We start from the raw sequence: 22,796 nt of genomic DNA, 5'->3' as shown, positions 1-22,796 counted from the left end.
AAGCAGTGGGCCCTCCATCTCGCTGAGAAGGTTGGCTGATTGCTCCTTCTGCCTCTCTACATTCATTGCACCAACCTGACACCTTACGTCTTACAAGCCCACTGAGGAAAATTCTTATTTACACTTTGGACAATACTCCACCTCGTCAGGCATGATCAGAGGACTCAGGAACAGGAGCAGGTTTTTTTTTGTAGCCTGGTCAAGCCTTTCCTACTTCGGTTTTAGGTTTATCTTTTTACCTCTAATTTGTATCACACGTTTAATTTAAAAGTGAATGTGTTGGAATGGCCTTGTATTTGTGTTCCTCTTATAATAATAAAGTACAGTAAACCTCGGATATATCGGACTCAAATATATCGGAAATTCACTCACAACGGACAGATAAAAAAGAACCGATTTTTCTGTAATGCATTTCCAATAAAAATTCATTGCATATATCGGATTTTTTATAACGGATTTCGCCTATTTCGGACAAAATCTCCAGTCCTGTTCCAATGCATTTCCATTAAATTTCCCTCGCATATATCGGATGGCCGCATCGTGGCGCTCCGATTCGCCGAATCGTGACAGGCCGCTATACAACGTCATTTGCAGCGTTTGCAGCGTTGCCTGCGCGTCCAGGTACATTGGAAACATAGTCAAGGAAGTGCCTTTTTATAACGGATAAAATCCGATTTACGCATATACCGGATATAAATCCGATATATGCGTAAAATGGACATTTTCCAGTATACACATATAACGGATTTCGCTTATATCGGACAAAACCAGTGGGAACAATTGAATCCGATATATCCGAGGTTTACTGTAGTCATCTTATGAAAAGACGTAATGTGACAAAAATAGTTGTATTTTGTCAAGGAAAACAATTTAGAAAATGCTGCTGATTCTGATAGCGATCATCCATGAATGAGATCGTCCATTAAATGTAGATTTTTCAATTTATTAATGTGGTATTGGCCAGGGGCACCATTAGGCGTTTTGCCTTTGTTTGTATGAGATGATTTTTTGGGCGAGAGGCGGGGTACACCCTGGACTGGTTGCCAGCCAATCGCAGGACACATATAGACAAACAACCATTCACACTCACATTGAAGACAGCTGGGATAGGCTCCAGCACCCCCGCGACCCTCATGGGGATAAGCCGTAGATGATTTTTACAGTATTTGACACACATGTAAATGTAATTTGATAGTATCATTATCATATGGCTGGACACATTACACTACATTTAATGGATGATCTCATTCATGGATGATCGCTATCAGAATCGGCAGCATTTTCTAAATTTTTTTCCTTGACAAAATACAACTATTTTTGTCACATCACGTCTCTTCATAAGATTACTACTTTATTATTATAAGAGGAACTTTCTGTCCATCCATCTTCTTTCACTTCCATCCCAAGTCGCAAGGCTTTCCCAGGCCAATTGAGAGACATAGTCTCTCCGACATATCCTGGGTCTTCCCCGAGGCCTCCAAATAGTTGGACGTGCCCTGAACACATCCTCTATGAGGTGACTGGGGAGCATCCTGACCAGATGTCTGAGCCCCCAAACACGAGATCGATAGGCAGTTGGACTCTGCATCGGCCCAATGTGTTGAAGAAGGAGTTGAGCCAAAATGCAAAGCTCTCAATTTACTGGTCGATCTACTTTCCTACCCTCACGTATCATCATGAGCTTTGGGTAGTGACTGAAAGAACAAGATCGTGGGTACAGGACACTGGAATGAGTTTTCTGTGTATGGCGGCTGGGCTCTCCTTTAGAGATAAAGTGAGAAGCGTTGTCATCTGAGAGAAATTCAGAGTAGAACCGCTGCAGAAGACAGATGACGTGGCTCGGACATTGTGTTCATGTTCATTAGTGTTTGGAGTACAATTAGATTATTAGTATTAGTGACACCTGAAAAAGTTAGTATGTACCCCTTAAATGTGATATCAACTGTAGCGTTCTCATGGGACAAAAACGAGCTCTGAACTAACCACATTGCTTATTTGTTTTAAAAACAAAATGCCACCATAGCAAAAAAAAAAAAATCTCATTTGGAGTCCGGAGACGAGAAGCTAGGCGGATTATTCTAGCAAAGCGTGTAAACAAAGATGCAAGATAAGTCGAATGACATTACGTTTGATAAGAGAGTTATCAAACTCACCGGCATCGATTGATTGTAGCCTTTGTGAAGCTGTCAAAGTGAATCCGTGAGGTTTTACAGACTAGTTTTGATTCTCATCAGCTCAATATGGGGTGTTAGCAACTCTACATGACACAGAACACGTAGTGTTTGCCACTTCACGGCGATGCTTTTTTGTGATCGGCTTAAATGCTACTGTATTTATCGGCATATGCTGATTGCCTTTTTTTTTTTTTTTTTACAGAAATAGCCGATCAACCGGAGCATCCCAAGAAAATATAGATTTAATTTCATGAGAAACACTGAAGTAAATCAATTAAAAAGACAGTTTATTAATTATTTATTAATTATTAATTAATATAATATATATTATATAATATAATTATATAATTATAATATAATTATTATTTATAAATTATTACAATTTTGTAGAGAAAAAAGTTGTAACGATCCAAAAATACAGCATAATGTTACAAAAATAACGCTGTGATTTGTGGAGAATAAGATCAGTTTTTAATTGGGTAAAGTGTAAAGTGTACGAATACCCACAAAGTTTTAGCAATTTAAAAAATCGCTAAGATCCCACTCGAGTGTGACTTTTTGACATTTTATTTCATCTTCTTATAAAGTCCCTCTTTTTGAAAAGGATAAACCTGGATTCTTCTCCTCTAGTCTTTTCGCAGTAATTGATAACATGTCCCAAATGGACAGTCTGGGTCTTCCTGAGGTCACGTCTCTGTGGCCATTTGGGAGCCTTTCAGGCACTTTTAACTCTTAAAAGACACTCTCTGGATTTACCAATGTCTTGTCCGTCCATTTTAGAGAATTAAAGACATTATAGCTGTTCTTTTAGAATGTCAATTTTTTCAGAGCAGACTTTGAATGTCTGGAGAGATTTTTAAAGACTGCAAACTTTTTGGCGGGTTATTGTTCATATGATTTGTTTCATATATTATTTCTTCCTCAATAATGCTTTTATTTTTATGTAGCATTCTGTAGCTACATTTATTATCCACCAAATGCAGCGCAAAGTGGTAAATTCAAAATTTCCCGCAAATTTGCCGTACTTAAACGTATCACCTGCTACTACTGCCACTTTTGTTAACCGCGTCAAGCCATTCCAACATCAAACTATTCAACACATTCAAATTCTCAATTTAGCCTTCTCGTTACATTGTGTTATCATGCAAGATGTTAGCATGCTAATATACGTCATTTTTTTCTATTTTAATGGGTAGACACATACATAAATGTAGAAACTATTTGCGCCATAATGGAGGTGTTAGCATGCTAACATTTCCACATTAGCATTGCCAGCATGCTAACATTATCATTGAAGTATTTTCATTGCCAGACACATGAGAAAACAATTAGCATTATGATATGTTTAGCATGCTGATATTAGCATGCTAACATTAGTGTAGTATCATTTTTCATTAATCAATTTCATAGCTACACACTTATATAAAAACTTACAACTATTATGCTAGGGGTTAGCATGCTAACATTAGAATGTTAGCATTGCTAGTGTGCTAACATTAGCAATCTAAATTTGTAGATTAAATAAACGTAGGACTAATATTTATGAGCTCACTTTTAAATGTAAATTTTATTCACTAGAAATTAAGGACTTCTTTTCATGCTTTTATTTTTATGTAGGGCAATTTTGCTGTAAATCGCTTGCCTTGTTGTTGTTTTTGTGTCTTTTACACCCTCCATCCAGTCCTCCTCAATGTGTTACGGCCATAATTAGCCTAGATTAACAAGGAGGCCACTTGGAAAAAAAAAAAAAAACGGAATGAATAATAATAGAGGTGGCAAACATTGTTTCATCTTTCACTATAATCCATAAAAAAAAAAAAAAAAAAACAATAGCATGTTGATGATGCAGACCATGTTGTGTTTGAACTGAGGAAAATAACACTTGTCCCGAATAACTGACTATGATTGAGTTGGAATCCCTGCAACAACGGCGATGTCAAATACCGTAGTCTGAAATCATTTCGATCTCTTTAAGTGGACCATCTCCAAACCCTCTGTTTGAATAAATGGCAGGAGAGCTAGATGAGCTTGTTTCCAACAATTTTCCGCATCCTCACGAGCTGACTAGCAACAAAGACACTTCATGTATTTGGCAGCATGGACCCCCTTGGGGTAGGGGTGCTTTGTCAATTGAGGACCCAGGCCTGTTTGATCTATAGAGAATGCAGTGTGGGATGTCAGCACCGGGAATGCTTATTTCCCCCGGGGACGCAGCTGCAATCCGTGAGCCTAAAAATATATATGTGATAGAGAGAGAGGCGATTACAGGTATAAAGTCAGATGTAAACTGCGGAATGGCTTTGAAATGCTAAATTAGTGTCTGCTTGCAGCCTGTCACACATGTTTCATCAGTGAAGGGTTGGGTTGGATGCTTTATTTTCTTCCCAAATGGATGTTTTTGGACCATTCTCTACTTACAACCCTGTGGGAACAGCGTCATCGGATGAGGCCGTAATGGAAAAGACTGTTTTATAAGAAAAGTAGTTCAATTTGTAAGGAACATGCATTTGCGGGATGAACGGAACAGCGTGATGAGTTCCATTTGAAGAGTGCAACGCCATCCCACAGCAGTGTGTGACCAGCCTGGTGATTAACTGGCACTATTTCCTGGTGGGTCAAAAATCAACAAAATGCGAATCAATAAGACTGAAGATATGCTTTTCTTAGCCACGTCTTCCTAAGTAAAGGACAGGGTTGCGATGGGGTTCCAATTCTTTCGGAATCAGAATCAGAATCAGAATCATTCATTCATTCATTTTCTACCGCTTTTCCTCACGAGGGTCGCGGGGGGTGCTGGAGCCTATCCCAGCTGTCTTCGGGCGTAAGGCGGGGTACACCCTGGACTGGTCGCCAGCCAATCACAGGGCACATATAGACAAACAACCATTCACACTCACATTCATACCTATGGACAATTTGGAGTTGCCAATTAACCTAGCATGTTTTTGGAATGTGGGAGGAAACCGGAGTACCCGTGCACGGGGAGAACATGCAAACTCCACACAGAGATGGCCGAGGGTGGGATTGAACCCTGGTCTCCTAGCTGAGAGGTCTGCGCGCTAACCCCTAGACCACCGTGCCGCCCAGAATCAGAATCAGAAAAGGTTTATTGCCAGGTATGATCAAACACATACTAGGAATTTGTTTTGGTATAGTAGGTGCAGACACATCTACAGTAAACCTCGGATATATCGGATTCAATTGTTCCCACTGGTTTTGTCCGATATAAGCGAAATCCGTTATATGCGTATACCGGAAAATGTCCGTTTTACGCATATATCGGATTTATATCCAGTATATGCGTAAATCGGATTTTATCCGTTATAAAAAGGCACTTCCTTGACTATGTTTCCAATGTACCTGGACGCGCAGGCAACGCTGCAAATGACGTCGTATAGCGGCCTGTCACGATTCGGCGAATCGGAGCGCCACGATGCGGCCATCCGATATATGCGAGGGAAATTTAATGGAAATGCATTGGAACGGGACTGGAGATTTTGTCCGAAATAGGCGAAATCCGTTATAAAAAATCCGATATATGCAATGAATTTTTATTGGAAATGCATTACAGAAAAATCGGTTCTTTTTTATCTGTCTGCGAATTTCCAATATATCCGAGGTTTACTGTATTAAAAAAGAATGAAAAATACAAAATATACAGAATAACAGTATAAATATATGTACACAGTCTGTTTTTTGTTTGTTATTCCGGAAGTGCAATCTGATTGTTTTTCCTAAAAGTCCAAACTGGGCGTTAATGTAAGTATGTCACCGGCACACATACTGTTTATAAACTAGCCATATCTCGCAATATAAAGTGCAGTTGTACTTATTTGCTGCTGAATGCTGCACATTTCGGGGTAAAAAAAATCAGCAAAATATGAAATAATTAGCAGATTTTTAACCAAAATGAGGCGTGCCAATACTGACACCACCCTACCAATCAATACAAAGTGCAGGGATGCTTATTCTGCTACTGATTGTGCTCATTTGAGGGTGAAAAATCAACAAAAAATCACATTTCCAAAAAGTTAGCTTGGAGACCCACATTTCGCAGAGCAAGGTAAAATAAATGACAAAATGTGCCGTGGCCTGTTCTACATTTCCCACATAATACGGGGAATAAAAATCAGGTATGTCAGCAAGAAAACCCCAGGTGGGATGGAGAGAAGAGGAAAGGGGAAAAAGGCGGGGATGCTAAGAAAAGAATCGGCAAAGGAAAGTGCTAATGAATGGCTATTGGAAAGTCAGGGTGTTGAAATGCTTACTGGTTTTTGATTAATGACTACTAGGCTGCTGTAATGGGTACCACTGGGACCCCGGTGACTGGAACCTTTTATAGAATAGTCCCCAAAAGAAGAAGAAAACATGAAGTGTCTGTTTCAGGACCAAAAGGCAACACAATGGAGGTTAGACATGAAGAGATGCGGTGCTAAGAGCAATTTGGAAAGAAACCACAAAGACGCCACAAATAAATTATTCATTGTGTCTTTTGTCCTCTATTACCTAATCTTTGGACATTGGACAGTGCAGTACTACAATCATTTTGAGTGTAACACAACTTTTGACAACAAGACAAAGCATCTGTGGCTACATTTATTATCCACCGAATGCAGCGCAAAGTGGTAAATTCAAAATTTCCCGCAAATTCGCCGTACTTAAACGTATCACCTGCTACTACTGCCACTTTTGTTAACCGCTTCAAGCCATTCCAACATCAAACTATTCAACACATTCAAATTCTCAATTCAGCCTTCTCGTTACATTGCGTTATCATGCTAGTTGTTAGCATGCTAGTATACAGGCATTTTTTCCATTTTAATAGGTAGACACATACATATACGTATAAACAATTAGCGCCATAATGGAGGTGTTAGCATGCTAACATTTCAACGTTAGCATTGCCAGCATGCTAACATTAGCATTGAAGCATTTTCATAGCCAGACACACAAGAAAACAATTAGCATTATGGTATGTTTAGCATGCTGATATTAGCATGCTAACATTAGTGTAGTAGCATTTTTCATTCATCAATTTCATAGCTACGCACTTATATAAAAACTTACAACTATTATGCTAGGGGTTAGCATGCTAACATTAAAATGTTAGCATTGCTAGTGTGCTAACATTAGCAATCTAAATATGTAGATTAAATAAACGCAGGACTAATATTTATGATGCCACTTTAATGTAAATTTTATTTTTATTTATATATATATATAATATTTATTTTACATAATTGCATTGCATTGTAATATTGTTCATTATGGGGAAATAATTTTTTTCTTTGTTTCGGTTTTCATCTGACCTTTTGCAATGAATTAATGAAAGGTTTCACTGCAGTACAACTTACTGCAAGAACTTTTTTTTGAACATACTTTTTATCTTGCAAGATTAAGACTTTATCTTTTATCTGTTAGATTGCAACTTTTATCTTGTAAAGTCATGACTTAATTGCCATAAGACGACATATTTAAAAAAATATCGTATTAATATTATGAATATGTTTTCTCTGCACTGCAGGATCTTTACTGCAAAATATATAAAGCCCACTCTCAGCCCCTGGAAAAAAAAAGAAGTGAGTGTAACACATACAGTCAGCTACAGAAATGAATTAATCACATGCACGCCTTCGTCTTGTTTGCATTTCCCAAGGTTGTTTTGTGACCACCATGCAAGGGTGATTTACAATTGCTGTTTGGCTTGCCTGCAATGGGGTAACGAAGCAAAGTGAAAAATTCAATGATAAATATAGCAGTTTTGTTGGCAAAACACAAACTGATAATATTTATAGTATTGCACAGGAATTGTTTTATGCATGTAGTGAAACTACAAAAACGCTTTTTGTGTTAACATTTTTGGGAACGGATGAATTGGATTTGGTGTGCGTCTATTTTGGTTAGAATCAGACCTTCTGGAACGGATTAATGATGCTGCCCAAGGTTCCACTGTACTGCAATACTGTACTACAATTTTTTTTCTGTAGTTTAACTTTAAAAAAATATTTACCTCAGGAAGAAATTGTACTTCAACAGGATTCAGTTCATTTTCAACACCCACCTTGCTATTAAAGTTGTTCAACAACCCAATAATGTTCCCTTCTGTTGTCAAACATTGTACAATGTAGTGGCCAGAAGGGAAATAATAGCCATTATTAATGGTCTCCAATATACCTGAGGGCCTTTCCATTGTAATTATTGACTTTCTCCCTTTGTTGTCTGGAGTGCTTTTGCATTAAACTCGAGACAAGTCAGCATCTTGTGCTGCGGACTAAATTATCGTTTTGCTCACGCTACATCGTTTGTCTATGATTATCAAAGTTTGAGGATACCTGTATTACATGTAGCTTAGCATTTTAATGCATTTCACCACAAACCATACGGGGCATCACAAAAAGTAGACTGACCAACGTTTGCATATAAAAATATGTGGAATTATGACCCATTACATAAATAATAATTGACATGCTGACAGACCACTTTTTACTTTTTTTTTTTTTTTACAATAAAAAGCTGTAATCTTGTGACAATAAAGCCATAAGTTAACGATAAAATAACTTATTTTATTGAAAATAGAATACAATTATTTCTATATGTTTTTAAAGAATGTTATTTCCAAAAATAAAATCAGGACGTGATATCAAAAAAAGGTCATAGTTTTCCTAAAGTAGTCAAAATCTTGGGAAAAATTACTCGTCATGTTAATTTTAAATGTTTCAATATTTTTTAATGTGTACTAATCTTACAAGAATGGAGCCATAATGTCAGGAAAATTATCAGTCAAGTAAAAAGCTGCACTTTTGTCGTACTGGGAAAAAGTTATGAGGAAGTAATAAACCGAAAATAATAAAATGTCACTTTTGGAGAGAAATATAATCTTAAGAGAATTCGTTAATATTACAATAAAAAAATATCAAAATTGCTATTACAAAGTTGTATATTTAGTTGGTAAAGCTGTGATGTCACTAAAGTTGTGTGGATCGTATAATAATTATATAATACAATAATTGTATCATTTAAAATATACAGGGCTACAAAAATATAACATAAAATTATGGGTAAAAATAATAAAATAAATCAATAATAATGATGTAATAAAGAAGTCAGACTAAATTATTTAGATTACAGGGTTTATCATTATTGTACAGTAGACTTATTGCACAGAAAATGTAAATACACAAAGAGTATCAGTGCTATAAATCATTGCCTGGAAGAAAATAAATATGAAGCCAGCCTGCCATAGCGTCCATGAGTAATATATGGTGCTTGATGCATGCCAACAGGAGCGTACACTTGCCAATAATTCCTAACAAATATCAAATAGTCTGGCAGCGCGGCAGGAAGGCAGCGTATTTTTTTGAGAAAGTATTCTCATGATGGAGGGAGGGCATTGCCATCAGGGTTGATGCATTGTGTGCAAAGACGAGCTTGTTGTGCAGCTGGTGGTCTCTCTTGGGTGTTAGCTCGATGCTAAACTTTCACTTGAAAATTCATATTCATGTTTAAATGTATTGCAAGTACAGCGGGGGAAATGTTTCTTTGATCTTATTTTGTAAAAGAAACATCATTTAGTTATTCTTTACACAAGAATAGTTTGTTTGAGGGAATGAAATGCTGGTAAGAAAACCAATATCGATCATGTCTAGGATTAAGACCACTCCAGGTTTTTAACCCATTCAATCCCAGCCATTTTTCAAAGCTGTCCCTCCTGGCACCGGCCATTTTTGATGATTTTGACTGATTTTTTTAAGGCCCACAGAATATTGTGTTCTTGTGCTACAGTATACAGACATGGTATATACCAGAAAAAAGATTAAACTCTCATCTTTCATCAGGGGCGGCACGGTGGTCTAGGGGTTAGCGCACAGACCTCACAGCTAGGAGACCAGGGTTCAATCCCACCCCCAGGCATCTCTGTGTGGAGTTTGCATGTTCTCCCCGTGCATGCGTGGGTTTTATCCGGGTACTCCGGGATGTGAGTGTGAATGGTTGTTTGTCTATATGTGCCCTGTGATTGGCTGACCAGTCTAGGGTGTACCCCGCCTTACGCCCGAAGACAGCTGGGATAGGCTCCAGCACCCCCCGCGACCCTCGTGAGGAAAAGCGGTAGAAAATGAATGAATGAATGAATCTTTCATCAGCAAAAAAATATATTCTACCTCATTGTGGTTCGCTTGATTCCCAAAGGTCCTTTAATGTAACTGCATTTTATGTTCAGTCGTGTTGACACTGATTAGTATTTTAATTTGTTTGTACATCTGAAACATTTCAGTGTGATTAATATGCAAAAAAAAAAAAAAAAAATCAGGAAAGAGTGCAAACACTTTCTCACACCACTGCATATGGTCGCGAACGTAAAGTGTTTGCATGCACTTTTTCCAAATCGAATGTAGTGTTTGCATGCACTCTGTTAAGTCAGAGCTTGTCAAGTGACTAGGTGTTGTCTGTGCGTCAGTGACATGCAGCCAAGATGCTATTTTTCACCCCCTTACTGTTGTTTACGCCAAGCAGGCGTCAAAACGACTTCAGCTTCCAAAGTATGTGAAAAAGCTCTTGTTCTCACTTTCCCAGTCAACTTTTTTTATGCTTTGAAGGTGGAAGTATCTGCACGATAAGACGACAGATGGCTTTCCCTGCTGAGTTATTATATATAAACATCAAGAGTTGCAAGCTAGGCTAGTCTAATTGCTATTCACCTGCACTGTCTAATGAGATCCAGTACAAAAAAGAATGATAATAGTGTTGTATAATATTAGTGTTCTGCAATGCAGAGACGTTTAATAGAGTCCTTTCTGGACGTACTGTAGGATGACTACACTGCGTCAATAAAACACAAGGAAAATGCTGTTTCCATCCTTTTTAGACTCTGCCGCTCTGTTCTTGATTCAACAACCGATTTAACATTCGACCCAGTTTTCCAAGAGGATCTCCGCCGGGACGCAACCCAAAAGTGTCATGCAGCAGCAGAAATAATCCCCCCCCCAACCCTCCATCTCTCTCGCACTGCAGAAATGAAAGCAAATAGTTGTCTTTATGTAGATTAACAAACAGAAACAGGCGTTAGCGTCACTCCGAGTGCCTCATCTGCTTATGTGTGCAATCTATTTTTAAACTGGAGCCCAAAAAGAAATCAGCGTACAGTCAGTGATACAGTAATTAATATTCCATCTTAACGTAATTAGGCTAGGAGCGGGCGCTTTCAAAACTTGATCACAACCAGCTGGATGACAGGACTATAAAGGATGCCTTTAAAGCAGTGATTGATGAGTAAAGTGTCTGATCTTTGTGTAAATAAGTGAGTGCATTTGCAGCCAATCACATGAATAACGGAAATAATGATCTGCAGTCTTGTGAGAACGAAGCCGTGAAGTCATATTTTGAGTCGAAAGGTGTGCTACGACAAGAGTAAAAAAAGAATAATGTCTTAAGGAATACGTTTTTTTTTATTGTACAGTAAACCTCAGATATATCGGACTCGGATATATCGGAAATTCGCTCACAACGGACAGATAAAAAAGAACCAATTTTTCTGTAATGCATTTCCAATAAAAATTCATTGCATATATTGGATTTTTTATAACGGATTTCGCCTATTTTGGACAAAATCTCCAGTCCCGTTCCAATGCATTTCCATTAAATATCCCTCGCATATATCGGATGGCCGCATCGTGGCGCTCCGATTCGCCGCTATACGACGTCATTTGCAGCGCTTGCAGCGTTGCCTGCGCCTCCAGGTACATTGGAAACATAGTCAAGGAAGTGCCTTTTTATAACGGATAAAATCCGATTTACGCATATACCGGATATAAATCCGATATATGCGTAAAACGGACATTTTCCGGTATACGCATATAACGGATTTCGCTTATATCGGACAAAACCAGTGGGAACAATTGAATCCGATATATCCGAGGTTTACTGTACAACAATAATGACATAATGCTCTGAGAAAATTGATAATAAAACTGCAATATTCTATAAAAAGGTGGCATTTTGCAGAAAAAAAATCCATACACTGTTCCGGATACTTCAGTTCTTGGTCCTGGGTGGGCCAAGATGCCAAGGAATTACCCTCCTTGGGGTCATCATTACCAAAACCTTAACATGGACTCCTTGTATCATAGGACTTGTTAAGAAAACTGCTAGGACGTATGAAAAACCTCCATGATCTCTGAGCACGAATCACCATCTAGAAGGCATACATAGAACCACTTAGGCACCGCAGCACTTACACTATTAGACAAGCTGCAGAGGAAAGCCTTCCGATTATTAAAAATCGAGGAACCACTTACAGCAGGCATTCTTCCACTTGAACATAGGAGGAAAGTTGCATCCCTTTGCACTTTTTACAGACCCTTCTTCATGAAAGCATCCGTAGAAATGACTCCAATCCCGCCTGATTAAGCAACAAATGTACGCATAACTCCATCTAACATCGCTCTGGGAAATCTGACACAAGTATTATTTTTCCCTCCATGTTTACACCTGTGGGAGAGTACTGAGTATAGCATCCTCTCCGCTCATTGGTTGGTCAATTAGACTCCCGCCTGCTGACGTCTCCCAAACACTCCACAAGCACCAACAGCATATGATTTAAGTTACACAATCTTCATTTTACAACATTCATTCATTCATTCATTTTCTACCGCTTTTCCTCACAAGGGTCGCGGGGGTGCTGGAGCCTATCCCAGCTGTCTTCGGGCGAGAGGCGGGGTACACCCTGGACTGGTCGCCAGCCAATCACAGGGCACATATAGACAAACAACCATTCACACTCACATTCATACCTATGGACAATTTGGAGTCGTCAATTAACCTAGCATGTTTTTGGAATGTGGGAGGAAACCGGAGTACCCGGAGAAAACCCACGCATGCACGGGTGTTTTCTCCGGGTACCAGGTGTTTGCAAATTCCTCCAGCCAATCACAGGGCACATATAGACAAACAACCATTCACACTCACATTCATACCTATGAACAATTTGGAGTCACCAATTAGCATGTTTTTGGAATGGGAACATGCAAACTCCACACCGAGATGCCCGAGCGAGGAATCGAACCCTGGTCTCCTAGCTCTGCGCGCTAACCACTCGACCGCCGTGCCGCCCCATTCTACAACACAACACATAAATCAACTAGTAGTACTACTACGTAGGTGATAAAGAAGAACTAAGTGATAACCATAACACTATTATTTGCAAGCGCCCGCAAGGCATGCTGGGTAGTCCTGCGACACAACAACAATATGAGCTATGAATGATAAAACATTTAATATGAAGAATATGTTAATGTCCGATTACACGGCCACACAGCTAGGAGACCCGGGTTCGATTCCTACCTCGGGCATCTCTGTGTGGAGTTTGCATGTTCTCCCACATTCCAAAAACATGCTAGGTTAATTGGTGACTCCAAATTGTCCATTGTATCAAAAGAAGGGGCGGCACGGCGGTCTAGTGGTTAGCGCGCAGACCTCACAGCTAGGAGACCAGGGTTCAATTCCACCCTCGGCCATCTCTGTGTGGAGTTTGCATGTTCTCCCCGTGCATGCGTGGATTTTCTCCGGGTACTCCGGTTTCCTCCCACATTCCAAAAACATGCTAGGTTAATTGGCGAATCCAAATTGTCCATAGGTATGAATGTGAGTGTGAATGGTTGTTTGTCTATATGTGCCCTGTGATTGGCTGGCGACCACCAGTCCAGGGTGTACCCCACCTCTCGCCCGAAGACAGCTGGGATAGGCTCCAGTATGCCCTTGCGACCCTTGTGAGGATAAGTGGTAGAAAATGAATGAATGTTAACCCTGATGACCTCCTCGACATATTTTGCAATCAAGCAAAAATGCGATAAACGCGGTGAAATGTTGGGAGAAAGTACCCCATGCTACCCAGCATGCTTGTGGCGGGAATGTATTGGTGTAATATGGGTTATGTTGTGCGTCATGTGTGTGTTGGTTGGATTGCTTTTTTGTACAAGAAGCCACAGACCGCATCTGACTATAGCATTGCAAGTCATGTTGCTGGATACAGCTTCAATAGTAAAGAATTAAAAAAAAGGAATTTGCAAACACCTGGTGGGCCAAATGTGGTCCGTGGACCGCAGTTTGCTCACCCCTCCCTTAAGGGGTTAGTTCGGATTTTTTTTTACCATTACTGCAGTATTGCATCAACAGTCAGTTCTGGTTAGATTCTGGTGTTGAAGGATGTAGTTACGGCGAATTGTCTGGGGTCTGGCTTCTCAAAACAACGTGTTCAAAAGAGGAATACTTTTTTACATCACAAAACCGTTTTCCCTGAAAAAATCAGATCTCACAATCTCTTGGTGATTTTTTTCTCTCCTTTTGTATCACTAGGCGCTGCTGCCTGTCAACTTCTCAACTTTCCATCACCTGTTTCCCAGTACTTCCATGCTCAGAGGATGACCGCTGCGGTTCGAGAGCGCTATAGTTACAGCTTGACCGGTAAATCGATTGTCACAAAACAAAATGCATTATAAATGGTGCTGATTTGTAATTATCCAGACTGCAACAACAAGAATTGTTTCCCTATCACAGAGATATTATTAGTGGCAAGGTGTGTAGTGCACACTTCAGCATGGACAATTACATTCCAACACACCCAAGACGGAGGAAGAAGCACGTTTTGAAGAGTTCTGCTGTTTTGGCACCCCAGGTAAGAACTATTGACTAATTGAAATAGTTAATAAGGAACCAACCTACCTAACACTAACCACTACTCATTAGTTCCTCAGTAACTACTCTAAATTTAAATACCTTCATCGTTCCTCAGTAACTACTGTATTGTTGTGTACCTTACTGTAAAGCGAGGCTGCGTCATTGAGAAGCTACCAGTACTACTATCAAGAATCAGCTAGTAACGTGTGCAGCAAATCATCAAACGTCATATTACCAGTGAAGCTGCTACGTAACAACAAATGATGACAGTTATTATCATCGTCTCCAGTTGCATTTTGCTGAGAACAAAGTCGTAATCTCACAAGAATAAATCTATTGTGGCCTCGCCGACTGCTGAGAGGTGTTGCAGGCAAGGTCCTTGTGTTTGCTACACGCTTAACAGAAACGCTTCCTTGTCATTGATGTATTGCTGAGAGCAGAGTGGGAAACTGAGAATATGAGAGTATGATGGCAAAATGTGGTCTATAATAGCATATACAAAAAGTGGTCAACAAAAATACGGCTTTCTAGCCTTTCCTCCTTCCACCTCCTCCTTGGAGACAAGCGTGTGCCCTTTATACTGTAGTTCCATACACACCCACCAATGTCCACGTGACCATGACCTCCACACTTTTGGGGACAGCAACCTAAACGTGTCTTCTACAAAATGCATAATGTTACAAAAAAAAAAAACTAAAATAAAGTCACATTTTGTTTATAAGAAAGTCCTTATGTTACAATATAAGATACAATAAATTCATTCATTCATGAATGAATGGGTGCTGGAGCCTATCCCAGCTGGACTGGTCGCCAGCCAATCACAGGGCACATATAGACAAACAACCATTCACACTCACATTCACACCTATGGACAATTTGGAGTCGCCAATTAATGTTTTTGGAATGTGGGAGGAAACCGGAGTACCCGGAGAAAACCCACGCATGCACGGGGAAAACATGCAAACTCCATACAGAGATAGCAGAGGGTGGAATTGAACCCTGGTCTCCTAGCTGTGAGGTCTGCGCGCTAACCACTGGACCGCCGTGCCATAAAATAAATTGTGATGATAAATTTTCTTCTAATAATACTATTGTTTTCATTATTAAGATATTTTTAGAAGTAAATCCAGGAGGACGCTGCACGATGGACGAGTGGTTGGCCACACAGTCAGGAGATCGGGAAAACCTGTGTGAAGTACTCTGTGTGTACTTGTGCGTACTCCGGTTTCCTCCCACTTTCCAAAAAAAACATGCGAGGTTAATTGCCTACTCCAAATTGTCCATAGGTATGAATGTGAGTGTGAATGGTTGTTTGTCTATATGTGCCCTGTGATTGGCTGGCCACCAGTCCAGGGTGTACCCCACCTCTCGCCCGAAGTCAGCTGGGATAGGCTCCAGACTCTATTGAGAATAAGCGGCATAGAAAACAGATGGACGGATCCAGGAGGACTGCGTCTCAAAGCTATCTGCGGCCATAAAGAAGTCCCATGGCGTATTGCAGAGACACTGTAGATAAGTCTCTATGAAGGCCTTTTCATGGTCGGCCCACAAAGAAAGCTTCTTTGGAGACGTGAAAAAGACTCTAAGATTAATTGGAAAAGGGACCTTTCGACCAAATGCGAGAGTCACATTGTGATTGTCCCAAATCTGAGACAGTTAATGGCGTCTCGGCCGCAGGGATCCTCTTGAGGGGTCTTGTAAGCCGCAGACAATGGAGGAAAAATCCCGTCATGACACGAGGACCACCCAACATAGATTGGCACCATTGTGCCACACAGACCATTTTAATTTGTTTTGGTGTCACTATCCTGGACATTGTATTCATTTGGCTCTTGTGCGGCTACCATTTCTTAAGAAAAATGGCTTCCACCAACAACCAACACTTTTCAGGGAATTAAACCTTTTTAAAAATACAACACAACAGAATATGATATGATACATCTTTTAAAACAATACTGTATTTTCGTATAGAAAGTTATTCTACAGGGCGGCACGGCGGTCGAGTGGTTAGCGCGCAGACCTCCCAGCTAGGAGGACCAGGGTTCGATTCCACCCTCGGCCATCTCTGTGTGGAGTTTGCATGTTCTCCCAGCTAGGAGGACAAGGGTTCGATTCCACCCTCGGCCATCTCTGTGTGGAGTTTGCATGTTCTCCCTGTGCGTGGGTTTTCTCCGAGTACTCCGGTTTTTACATGCTAGGTTAATTGGCGACTCCAAATTGTCCATAGGTATGAATGTGAGTGTGAATGGTTGTTTGTCTATATGTGCCCTGTGATTGGCTGGACTGTGACCAGTCCAGGGTGTACCCCGCCTCTTTTATCTTATTCTACAAGATAAAAGTCAATGTTACCGTCAGTCCTCCATGTAAATAATATGTTAAAAAATGTAGAATTTATAATCTTACGGCATTTAAACCAACATGTATATTTTTGGAACGTGGGAGGAAACTGGAGTACACGGAGAAAACCCATGCACACACTGGGTGAACATACAAACTCCACACAGAAATGCCCAAGTGGAGAATCGATCTCCTGACTCCTGCGGCTCACATGCTAACCACTTGTTCACCATGCAGCCCAAAAGCTATTATTCAGAAAAAAATGTAATAATTTTGAAAAAGAATAATGTAGGAATTTACAGAACAGCTTGCAATCTTACGTCTTCATTTTTCATAGGTAATGTTCTATTTTACAAACAAAAGGCCTGTAAACGTCTGTTCGAAAGAAAGAGAAAAAAACGAATAAATCAGTATATCAGTTCTGCCAGAAAAAGTCAAAAGCCTTTGGAAAATAAAGTTATATTGTAGTCTAAAAAAAACAAGTTGTACTCATATTTTTTAAGAAATAAAACTGCAGCATATGAAGTAAAAAAAGACGCAAGGCAACGTTTGAAGAAATAAGACCACACACACACACACACAAAATCTCATTAAAATTAAGTATTTTTAAGGGGAAAAATAGTATCAATTTTTGCAAGAATATTGTCATATTTTAGCAAAAGACGATGGTGACGTCAAAGTTAAGTTGCCTTTATTACTGTTACCGTGACAACAGTGACTTTCCCGGATGTCCTTCAACTTCGACAACATTTCAAGGTGGGCAGCGTTGACGACTTGAAGCCTGCGAGTCATGTTGCCGTGCATTTATTCCATCTGCAGGAGTCATCCCTCACCACTCTTAGGTCCTGTCATACATTCTTTATGATAAACCGCAGCACCGGATTGGTCAGAAATTGGAGAAAGGGGGGAAAACAGGCAAGGGTGGTGGCAAGGAGACAAATACTAGCGATATATCACAGGAGGCGGGGACAGATTTGAGACGGACCTGTTTGCTGCCACGCTGACCGATAAGCAATCTGCCTCCGTGAGACAGAGTGAATTGAGGACAAGATGGGAATCCATTCTGGGGACGTCATGTTTCAGCTTCATGTTCGGACACAGCATCAGTCATGAAGAGACAGAGAAAGGTCTCAGTGGACCTTTTTGTTGACGTCCTCATCCCCACTTCCCGTGTGTGCAGCTGCAGCCTTGGCCGGTGATGGCAGCTGTATGCTAATGTCCTCTTCTGAGTCAGCAGCCATGTCCATCTCGCCTTGCTAGGCTACATTTGGCTTGAATTGGAGCAACAGCATGAATCATAATGGAAGGAACCATGTCCAAGAAGCCGTGACTGAAGGACAATCATGAATGAAGACATTTTTTTTTATCAAATCATGTTTCTGCTGTAGGACACAGGTGCCAAACCTAAGGCCTGGGTGCCAGATATGGTCCTCCGCATTATTTTATGTGGTGAAAACCTGGGAATAATGTGTGTCAATGTATTTGTTCTTTCATTTTGACAGAAAACTTCCACTGTGTGCAGCTCTTCTAAACTTTAATATGATATTAGCTGATCGTGCAACAAGATACTAGCATTAGCCATGTTATGCATGTCAGAAATCTGTAAAAAAAAATATCCACAACAAACCCCTGAGCAGCAACACAGTCAAGAAAGCAGAGCTTGGACACATTCCTTGATCTGCATTCAAGCAGCGCCTCGCTGCAATATGTTGAAACTAATAAAAACACAAATATTTGTCTTTAAATACATGTATAATTTTTTTGTAATTATGAATTGCTTTCTTTTAAAATTCAAAATCCAGGCCTGACAGAAATATACAAGGACAAGTAGAGCTGTGAGCTGACATTCTTAACTACAAGCTGGTACAATTAGTGCTGACACACATATGGAAAAGCCAGCATTTCCAGAAATGCTGCAAATGTATCACAGTATGAAAAAAATATGTCACAAAGGCCAATCCCACAACTTTAAGGAATTTGTTGCTTCTTCCTGCTCCTTTTCGTTGCTTCTTCCTGCTGCTTTACATTGCTTCTTCCTGCTCCTTTTCAGACATGTGTAGTAATGAGGTGTTGTGTGTATGCATGTGTGTGTATATATACATATATATGTAGATATGTGTGTATGTATATGTATGTATATATGTGAATGTATATGTGTATATATATATAAATAGATATTGTAAGTGTATTGTATTGTAAGTGTATATGTGAGAAAGAATAATGTAACATAGTATGCATGTCTGAAATAAATTAAGAAAGAAAGAAAGGAATGAAAAATGACATTAAAAGACATATTCTCATGTTCCACATGACAGGTTAGACGTATGGGTTTGGTTTTCTTTTGTTAGATAAGTCATTTTTATTGTGCTCTTATTTTGGTATATCAATTTCCTGTTTTGCACCATTATAAGTTCTCTTGACCTTGTTCTGAGGCAGCTACTGGTCTCACCTGTTCCTTGTTAGCAATCAGCAGGCTTCTCCAGCACAACATTGTTTCTGGGACAATGGTGGATCCATAACGTTTTGTCTGGAATAAGTGATTTTCATGGTGAGTTTATGCCATTCTTTATTTCTACTTTGTTTTGGACTTTTGTATTAGATTTTGTTAGATTAGATTGAATTTTGTCAGATGAGATTTAGTTTTATATTTTATTGTGTCAGCCTTTGTGAGGTGTGCCGCTCCGCTTTGGTTGGTGACCACTCATATGGGGGATCTTTGGTAAGAGGTCCTTAAAAAGTGACACAGATGATCTTTAAAAAGTACAGCACACTGACTTCAAGTAACTTTTACTGCGTAGTCCTCGACAATTAAACAACATTAGTCTTTAACGAACAGGCTTCATTTCTATGGCTGTAGATGGAGACAAACACTGATATGTAAATGCAGACAGATGCTGGTATGAAAATAAAGTGGTAATTGAAGCGGGAATCGTCTCCTGACTAGTAAATGGGGAGGAGGACAGATCTTTTTTTTTTTTTTTTTTTCCTTTTCTTTTCTCCAAGGGCTTTGAGACATTAGAGAATGTGACAGCAGCATGTCAATCAAGAGGATTGAGATGAGAATACGCTCATTATCTCTTTCTGGAAAAGTGGCACTACTTGCCTGGTTTGCAGATTACACAATATAATCTTTATTGTAGGCTAAAAATTCTACTGTATTGTTTTTGTTTTGATGCTCGGATAAACAGATTAGTGTCGGATAACGGCATTATTAACGACTTTAACCAGTCTAATCTATAAATCCATTACAAGTGGATTTAGTTAGTCATGAGCAATGCTGTGCTTCATTTACATCTTGTGGATAATAATGCAGCGCTAATGATGGATTAGTGTTAGCAATGGATTCTGTTTGGTATTGGAAAGCATTTTTCTCAGGAAATGTGTAAATGTGTAATGGAATTCATGTTTCTTCAATGAAGCACAAGTCCCCCCCCCCCCCCAGTGTTGGCAGCAGTTTAGTCACAGGTTCCGACTTTTGTTGACCGAGTTTGGGAGTTGACTGGAGTGTCCCAACTGATAAGTTCCAGTTTGAAACTTTTGGAGACCAAAGTTGGGAGTTGACAGCAGTGTAATATCTGAGTAGGGTTGGGTTCAGACCTTTCTAGACCAAGATTGAAGTTGACAGGAGTGTACCAACTGATTATTGCAGATTCAGAGCTTTCTTGGGATTTGATGGTTCCAATCCGATATCAGATATGGGGCTGTTATCAGCAAAAATTCAGATTATATTGGCCTGTATCTCAAATCACTGATACAAATAGTCGCATGATTTTTGATGATATCGGACTCATATTTCTATGAGTCGATATTCTAGGCTGCAATATTGGTATCGATGGAAAGTAAGACTCCTTTTGAGTCTAACCTTTAACGTCGTTCTTATGCGTTTCATTCCACTCTCCTCCAATGATGTGATAAAGATGGCCATGATTAACCAAAGCCCTGTGACCGCATTGTTGCTAACAGACCCATGCAGCACAGGAACCAGCTCAGGCTCTGAGAGGTCATGGGCGGAGTTTCCTGTGTGTTTGCTCCGCCACAATGTTTTCCTTACCAGGCGTAAACTGTGTTATACATTTGCCTCTCGGACCGCCGTTTTAGTTGCAGTGGATTGTGACCCGAGCCGGTTGTAGCCAGTATTGGCGTTGGAGGCATCACTGGTTACCAAAACCTGCAGGTGAATGTGTTTGAGTTGTGACTCGGGTGTCCGAGCCCAGAGTGTATCCTGCTTGAGGGGGACATGATGTTGCACCAGGCAATCATCCCGTGGAATTATGAAAAATGATCAAGATGGAAAGACTCAGGCGGGCGCAGTATCAACATTGGAGCGGAGTGGGCTCAAATCAGATGCGGTCAAATGGAAGACCACAGACTTGATGATCGATGCAGCAAAGATGCGCTTGTCGGTAAGATTTCGGTGGGCAGGCCCTTGAAGCACCCTGGAGAAGTTGTCACTATGCATGGCGGCCCATGCATTGTGCACCACGATGTCATCCAGGGATTCAACCACCATCTGCAGTGAAACCTTTGCATAGAGCTGTTGTAGATCGTGGGTGTTTTGTGGCCCCTAACGTTCACCTCAAGGTTGACGTGAGGAGAAGTAGGCCACGGTCTGTGCCAAGTGGGGTAGGGTCTGAGGGCACAAGGTGGAGCTGGTCAGCTGTGATGTTAACCGAGCAGCCATTTCCACCGTCTTTCACAACGGTCAATTGTCTGGTGACCTGAACATGTTCTCCTGCAGCTTGGGAAGTGTTGTCAGTTGGTCAGAAATAACGTCCTCCTCCCTGTAGCTGAATCTACAGAGACTCCACCAGACAGCGGCGATCGGTGAAGTAGCGGTGGACTGACTCGTCCGCTTTCAGTCATGATGATGCTCTGTGGAGTTACAAATTGTCCAGCCAGGAAAGTGACACAGGCCACGTACCTCGTAACATCGTAGCCTAGCATCGCTAGTATCGGTTAGCCCAATACCCGTGTCAACATCTCAAGTGATCGATGTTCGCAGGACCACCGAATCGATGGTTTACGATGACAAAGGAAGCGCCATTCGTCGGCGATGTTATGTACAAGAACACACTTAACACACAACTTTATTTACATTATCTGAAGCAATCACACACATGCGGCATGTCACACTGTTTTGACTCTGCAACCCCGCCGCATATGACCGTATGCTACAATTGGATGTACATCCATTTTTCATCAGGCCTGACACCCTGCAGTGGTTTTTGCATGTAAAGCATGGCTGAGGCCGGGTGCTTTATCCATTAGTCATGAGGCATCTAAATATAAACAGCGTACATTTTGAATGTTTTTTTTTTCAGAGCGGTTTTGGGAGCTAGGATTGTGGAAGCATTTCATATCATTACACAGTGAAGGCAGCCATGTTTTAAACGGCCATACAGCGACAATGCTGCTTTTTAATGTCTATTTGGATGCTGCCCCTTCGGTTATTTAACCTCTAATAAATCCCATTGGTGTAATTAATATACATATCTTAAGGTTAGAAAATGCAATTAGCGCTAGCCTGCAGTGTTCTCGACGCATTATATTATCTTAACAATTAAGTCATATGAAATAATTATCTGTTTTGCTGTCGGCCGGGGCGCTCCATTATTG

The 22,796-nt window shown here is 40.3% G+C and overlaps 1 protein-coding gene across 6 annotated transcripts in view; it reads left to right on the top strand.

The window, feature by feature from the left end:
- Positions 1–22,796, top strand: part of LOC131124820 (receptor-type tyrosine-protein phosphatase delta-like) — a 330,087-nt gene that overhangs the window by 17,756 nt on the left and 289,535 nt on the right. For 2 of the 6 annotated variants that reach the window (XM_058065645.1, XM_058065646.1), the window contains exons 1-2: positions 14,532–14,630; positions 14,724–14,841. The gene's annotated coding sequence lies outside the window, so the exon portion shown is untranslated. Of the gene's footprint in view, positions 1–14,522; positions 14,631–14,723; positions 14,842–22,796 lie in introns of those variants that run through there. The other 4 variants (XM_058065610.1, XM_058065648.1, XM_058065647.1 and 1 more) reach the window with 4 other exon arrangements.

The sequence above is a fragment of the Doryrhamphus excisus genome, chromosome 3, assembly GCF_030265055.1.
Source record: "Doryrhamphus excisus isolate RoL2022-K1 chromosome 3, RoL_Dexc_1.0, whole genome shotgun sequence".
Lineage (NCBI taxonomy): Eukaryota > Metazoa > Chordata > Actinopteri > Syngnathiformes > Syngnathidae > Doryrhamphus > Doryrhamphus excisus.
This window is presented reverse-complemented; position numbering and strand designations above follow the sequence as displayed.